The following is a 6,000-nucleotide window of genomic DNA, read 5'->3' on the forward strand; positions in this document are numbered from 1 at the left end:
ATAATTAGATCAGTCTAGAAAGAGAAGGCTGAGGAAGACCAAATACTTCTTGTACATTGGAGGGTATTGGTGTCTAATTAGATTAACCAGACAGGCAGAGAAGTTCAGGAATACCTGATCCTAAGCTGACAATAGCACCCTGTGTCCCCTTTGTTTTCTGATTCACCCTGAACTGTGCTTTTCGACCAAAGCCTGATCTTGACCTTCTTCTATTGGACTCCCGAAGCTGACCATACACTATGCAATTTAATTGCACAACATCCTTTAGGTCTGGCGTGGGCTATGTAGTGCAAGAGCCTTCTTGAGTTGATACCAATTGAATGGCTTGTTTAGGTTTTTCCTCATATTTTATTCATTTTGTAATTGCGAATTTTGAACATTCTAAAGGAGATTGTATAGTGTTTGGCCAATGTCTGAGCTTGACTTTCTTCTATTTGATGCTGGCCATGCACTATACAATCCGGTTGTACGATCTACCATCAAGTATGTAGGGCAAGAGCTTTCTTGATTGGATACAAATTTAATTGAATTGTTTAGGTTTGTCCTCATATTTTTTTTTTTGTTTCAGGATTTAGAATTTTGGTCATTCCAAAGGAGATTATATAGGGCAGCCATTCCGAACCGAGGTTATCCAGAGGTTTCTAGGGGGTCCTTGAGCTGTGGCTGATTGACCTCCGATTTGCTGGTGCCCGCATAGTCCCAGGACCAACACCACTTGGCAAAACCAGGAGCATGATACCAATGATCTCCTTGGCTATTGGTAAGGGTCAGGGTGACATTCGGACAACCACAGGAATGTATCCTTCCTACTGACTAACAATATATAATAAATGTTTCCCTTTGCCTCCAGGTGAATTGGTTTTGGTAAGGTTCCCCAAGATCTGAAAATAATTTTAGGGGTTCCTCTGGGGTAGAATGGTTGAGAGAGGCTGGTGTAGGGTATTTCCAGCCTCTAAAATGCACCATTCTTCCAGCTAAAAAAGTTGGGTCCTTCCCTGTGCCTCACACATCATCCCCTCTGTATTACTTACTCCATAATAAAAAGCTCTTTCCTCACTACAAGACCCATCTCGTTACCTACTGTTGACCACACAGCCCCAATCTCTTATTTTATTTAAAAAGCTCATGTGGTCCAAGTCAGTGGCAAGTGTACTGCCCTAAGGACTAACCCCGAGACTAACAGCTCTTTCCTCCCTACAAGCCCTAGTTTGTTATCTTGTGTTGACCAGACAGCGCCCATCTCTTGTTTGATTTAAAAAGCTCCAGTGATCCAAGTGGCCAGTTTACTGTCATATGGACTAACCCCAACCAAGAGTGACCTAATCCCAACCAGGAGGGAACTAACCCCAACCAGGAGGGAACTAACCCCAACCAGGAGTGACCTAATCCCAACCAGGAGAGAACTAACCCCAACCAGGAGTGACCTAATCCCAACCAGGAGAGAACTAACCCCAACCAGGAGTGAACTAACATCATCTCTTTTGCATTACTTACCCCATGATAAATAACAGTTTCCTCCCTACAAGCCCTATCTTGTTACCTTCTGTTGACCAGACAGCCCCATCCCATCTCTTGTTTGATTTAAAAAGCTCAGGTGGTCCAAGTGGCCAGTTTACTGTCCTGTGATCTAACCCCAACCAGGAATGGACTATAGGCTCTTCTGTATTATGTATTCCACGATAAATTGCCCTTTCCTCCCTACATGCCCTATCTTGTTACCTTCTGTTGACCAGACATCCCCCATCTCTTGTTTCATTTAAAAAGCTTAGTGGTCCAAGTGGCCAGTTTCCTGTCCTATGGACTAACCCCAGCCAGGAGTGGACTAACCCCAATCAGGAGTGGACTAACATCTCTTCTCTATTACTTACACCATGACAAATAGCTCTTTCTTTCCTATACAAGCCCTACCTTGCTAGCTTCAGTTGACCAGACAGCTCTCATCTCTTGTTTGATTTAAAAAGCTCAGGTGGTCCAAATGGTCAATTGAATCTCCTGTGGACTAACCCCAGCCAGGAGTGGACTAACCTCAACCAGGACTGGACTAACATCATCTCTTCTATTGCTTGCTCCATGATAAATAGCTATTTCCTCCCTATACAAGCCATGTCTTGTTACCTTCTGTTGACCAGACAGCCCCTCCATCTCTTGTTTGATTTAAAAAAGCTCAGGTGGTTTAAGTGGCCAGTTTCTTGTCCTATGGACTAACCCCAACCAGAAGTGGACTAACCCCCATCCAGGATCTCCCTGCCCCATGGACAATGGAGGAAAAAATCTGAATAATTGTTCTATTCAAGCAGCATCTGAGCATTGCCCTGCACATAGGGCACTTACATTGTTAGCCGCAGGCTGTTTGTTCGCACCGTCCAAGCCCAAACAAACCATAATTGCTCTTATCTGTCATGTTCAGCCATACATATAATACAGATCTGCTATTTCACCTCCAACGTCTGCTCTCTATTCCTACTTCAAATGAAACCTGTATTTCCGACCACTACTACATGCAGATAGTAAATGGATGATTAAACGCCCGATTTGTTTCTAATTTCTTTGTTCTAAAAAAAAAAGTCTCTCCCTGTTTAATCCTTTTTGGAGTTCTCTTTTTTTTTTTTTTTATGCATTTCCAAATCCAGATCTTCGTCCTTTCAAAGTCTTCACAGGGGATAATCCCGGAGAAGATTAGTTTATTTAACTATAGCAATTGCCCAATTCCAACAAGAGCAGGAGAGGGAGAGACTAAAGAGGGAATAAAGGAATAAAAGCGGCTTACCCTAAAGAGATCACCTAATGAAGGAGATTGCATTGTAATTACATAGAATGGGCACGCACGGCTACTGGCTCCTGCCTGCTGAAAACAATGGTGGAGGGCGTCTGGATTGTCACCTGGAGAAGTTTTCCGGGGTCACCGTTTTTACTCAACGCCATTGGAAATGGTCTAAACGTTTTAAAGCGTTCTAAAATGAGTGACGCGTTCTAAAGTCAGTACTACAACCAATGAACTGCAGGGCAGGACAGTGGCTTGATATTTAGCACTTCTGCCTTGCAGTACTGCTGGGGTCCCCAGTTAAGCTTGGTCATCCACTGTACAATTTTCTGGTAAGCTTGGTCATCCACTGTACAATTTTCTGGTAAGCTTGGTCATCCACTGTACAATTTTCTGGTAAGCTTGGTCATCCACTGTACAATTTTTTGGTAAGCTTGGTCATCCACTATACAATTTTCTGGTAAGCTTGGTCACCCTCTATAACATTTTCTGGTAAGCTTGGTCACCCACTATACAATTTTCTGGTTCAATTCCAGTTAGATTTAAAGCGTAAGCGTTCTGAAATGTCCTGAAGTCAATACTGCAACCATGAACACAAGGCAGATGACATTGGCTTGATATCTAGCACATCTACCTTGTGCTGGGGTCCCCAGTTAGGATTGGCCATACATTATACAATTCTCTTGTTCAATTTCCTTTAGATTTACCTTCAACTATGTAGTGCAAGGGCCTGACTGATTGCATACCAATTGAAAAGTGTTTAGCCTTGACCTCATATTATATGCTTTTGGTAAATCTAAAGGAAAATTGCACAAGAAAATTGTATAATGTATTGCCAGCCTCAGGACACTTATCTGCATGAAGTTTGCAGCTGCAGCTCCATAGGTTAATTGGCCCTGGTATGTATGCATGGGTCCTCAGGCTAGACATACACTGTACAAGCTCCTTTAGATTTTTGGAAACGATGTAACATGGGGAGTGGGGACAAAACTAAATATGTAATTTCATTTGTTTCAAATCAAACCTTGCATGATTGTTAATGAGCGATATAGTCTACACATGGCAATTAGATTGTAATCTCTTTGATGACAGGAACTGATGTGAATGTGCAGTTTATAACAAAAAAAGAAGAAAGGAAGAAAAAAATATATATAGAGAGAGAGAGATTATATATATATATATATATATATATATATATATATATATATATATATATATATATATCGATATATATATATATATATATAGATAGATAGATATATAGATAGATAGATAGATATAGATATACTGTATATCTATATAGATAGATAGATAGATTTTTTAGTTTACTTTTTTATTTTTTTTACATACCGTGCATTCACATCAGTTCCTGCCCTCAAATAGCTTACAATCTAATGGTCACGATGCACTACACACACACAGATATATATATATATATATATATATATATATATATATATATATATATATATATATATATATATATATAAAGGGTTGTATATCAATCTTACATACCCACATATATCACAAAGACCAGAACTGCCTTGTCTTGCTTTGGTTGTCTATCTAAGATCAGCACTGGGGTCTCCGGTTTGAACACTATCTGCATGGAGTTTGTATGATGTGCTCCCTGTAATTGTCTGGATTTCATCCCAACAGATTCTGGGTTAACTGGCTCCTGTGTAAGTTGACCATGAGTTTGTATTTGGGGGGCATTAGATTGTAAGCTCCTGGAGGACAGGCTGATGGGAATGCACAGTATGAAAAGCGCTGCCTTTATTGTCAGCGCTACATAAATACCGTTAATAAAAAAAAAGGATGTGTTGTTTCCTTTGCACAGTGCTTGGCTACCTATGTTACTATATCTGGAGTTGCCTTGCTTTTTTTTGGTTGTGTATCTAAGATCAGCACTGGGGTCTCCAATACTAGTCCTGACCAGGACAGTATCTGCATGGAGTTTGCATGTCTAAAATGTAGATTATAATCTGATGTGAATGTATAGTATGTACATTTTATATAATGGAAATAATGGAATCTGTAGGCATAGAAGTCCATCGCCCAGTGTCTTACCCTTGTGAGGTGTGGATGGGTCCTCCTACGTCCTCCAGTGTCTCCAGGTAGGTGCTGCCTATGGATGGCGCTCTTGTGGGCTCAGGGTCGGGCAGGACATGGAGCCCGGGAGTCCAGCAGATGAGGTGCAGGTCCGCTCACACAGTGCTGGGATGAGATCTGAGCACTCCCAATCATCCACTGACAGCTACAATAATAGGGAGGCGACTCCACTTAGCAATGACATCTTTACATTAACCCCTTGCATGCAGCCACTTGTCCAGCCAGCACAGGGTGGGCTTGTGTCTCCCAGAGAGTGAGAAGTGCAGCAAATCCGAGAGGTAAGTGGGGGGATTATTCACCTGTTAGGGGTTTATCAGCTTCCCCTCCCCATTCCCTCCCCCTCCCATCACAAGGGGGGCTGCACCCTTCTATGTGCACTCTACTGTGCTGGGCCCTTTAAATCCGACAGTGCGACAAAAGTGTAATCATGAAGATGATAATTATTACTAATTAATTGCTGGATAAACATGAGAGGATTCGATCCATTTCCCAGGATCTCTCAGATACTTTAACAATCAGGGAAATGAGTTTCATATTTAAGAGTGGCAGGTAGGAAGACAAGCGATTAAAGAGCGACAAAGTGATACAAATAGCAGAGCACATTCCTGGCCTGCCCTGCCATCTCCATCCCCAGCCTGCCCTGTCATCTCCATCCTCACTCTGACTCATCTCCATCCCCAGCCTGCCCTGCAATCTTCATCCCAGTCTACCCTGCCATCTCCATCCTCACTCTGACTCATCATCTCCATCCCCAGCTTGCTCTGCCATCTTCATCCCCAGCCTGCCCTGCAATCTTCATCCCCAGCCTGCCCTGTCATCTCCATCCTCACTCCGACTCATCATCTCCATCCCCAGCCTGCCCTGCAATCTTCATTCCCAGCCTGCCCTGCCGTCTCCATCCTCACACTGACTCATCATCTCCATCCCCAACCTGCCCTGCCATCTTCATCCCCAGCCTGCCCTGCAATCTTCACCCCCAGCCTGCCATGCAATCTTCATCCCCAGCCTGCCCTGCCATCTCCATCCTCACTCTGACTCATAATCTTCATCGCCAGCCTGCCCCGCCATCTTCATCCGCAGCCTGTCCTGCCATCTCAATACTCACTCTGACTCATAATTTTCATCCC

At 42.9% G+C, this 6,000-nt stretch overlaps 1 protein-coding gene across 2 annotated transcripts in view; it reads right to left on the reverse strand.

Moving 5' to 3' along the window:
* Positions 1–5,143, reverse strand: part of SKOR1 (SKI family transcriptional corepressor 1) — a 78,696-nt gene extending 73,553 nt beyond the window's left edge. For both annotated transcript variants that reach the window (XM_077473395.1, XM_077473394.1), the window contains exon 1: positions 4,832–5,143. The gene's annotated coding sequence lies outside the window, so the exon portion shown is untranslated. The remainder of the gene's footprint in view (positions 1–4,831) is intronic.
* Between the last annotated feature and the right edge of the window lie 857 nt (positions 5,144–6,000).

Source organism: Lithobates pipiens, unplaced genomic scaffold (genome assembly GCF_037356315.1).
Source record: "Lithobates pipiens isolate NorthernLeopardFrog02 unplaced genomic scaffold, aLitPip1_a1.2 Scaffold_8, whole genome shotgun sequence".
Taxonomy (NCBI): Eukaryota; Metazoa; Chordata; class Amphibia; order Anura; family Ranidae; genus Lithobates; species Lithobates pipiens.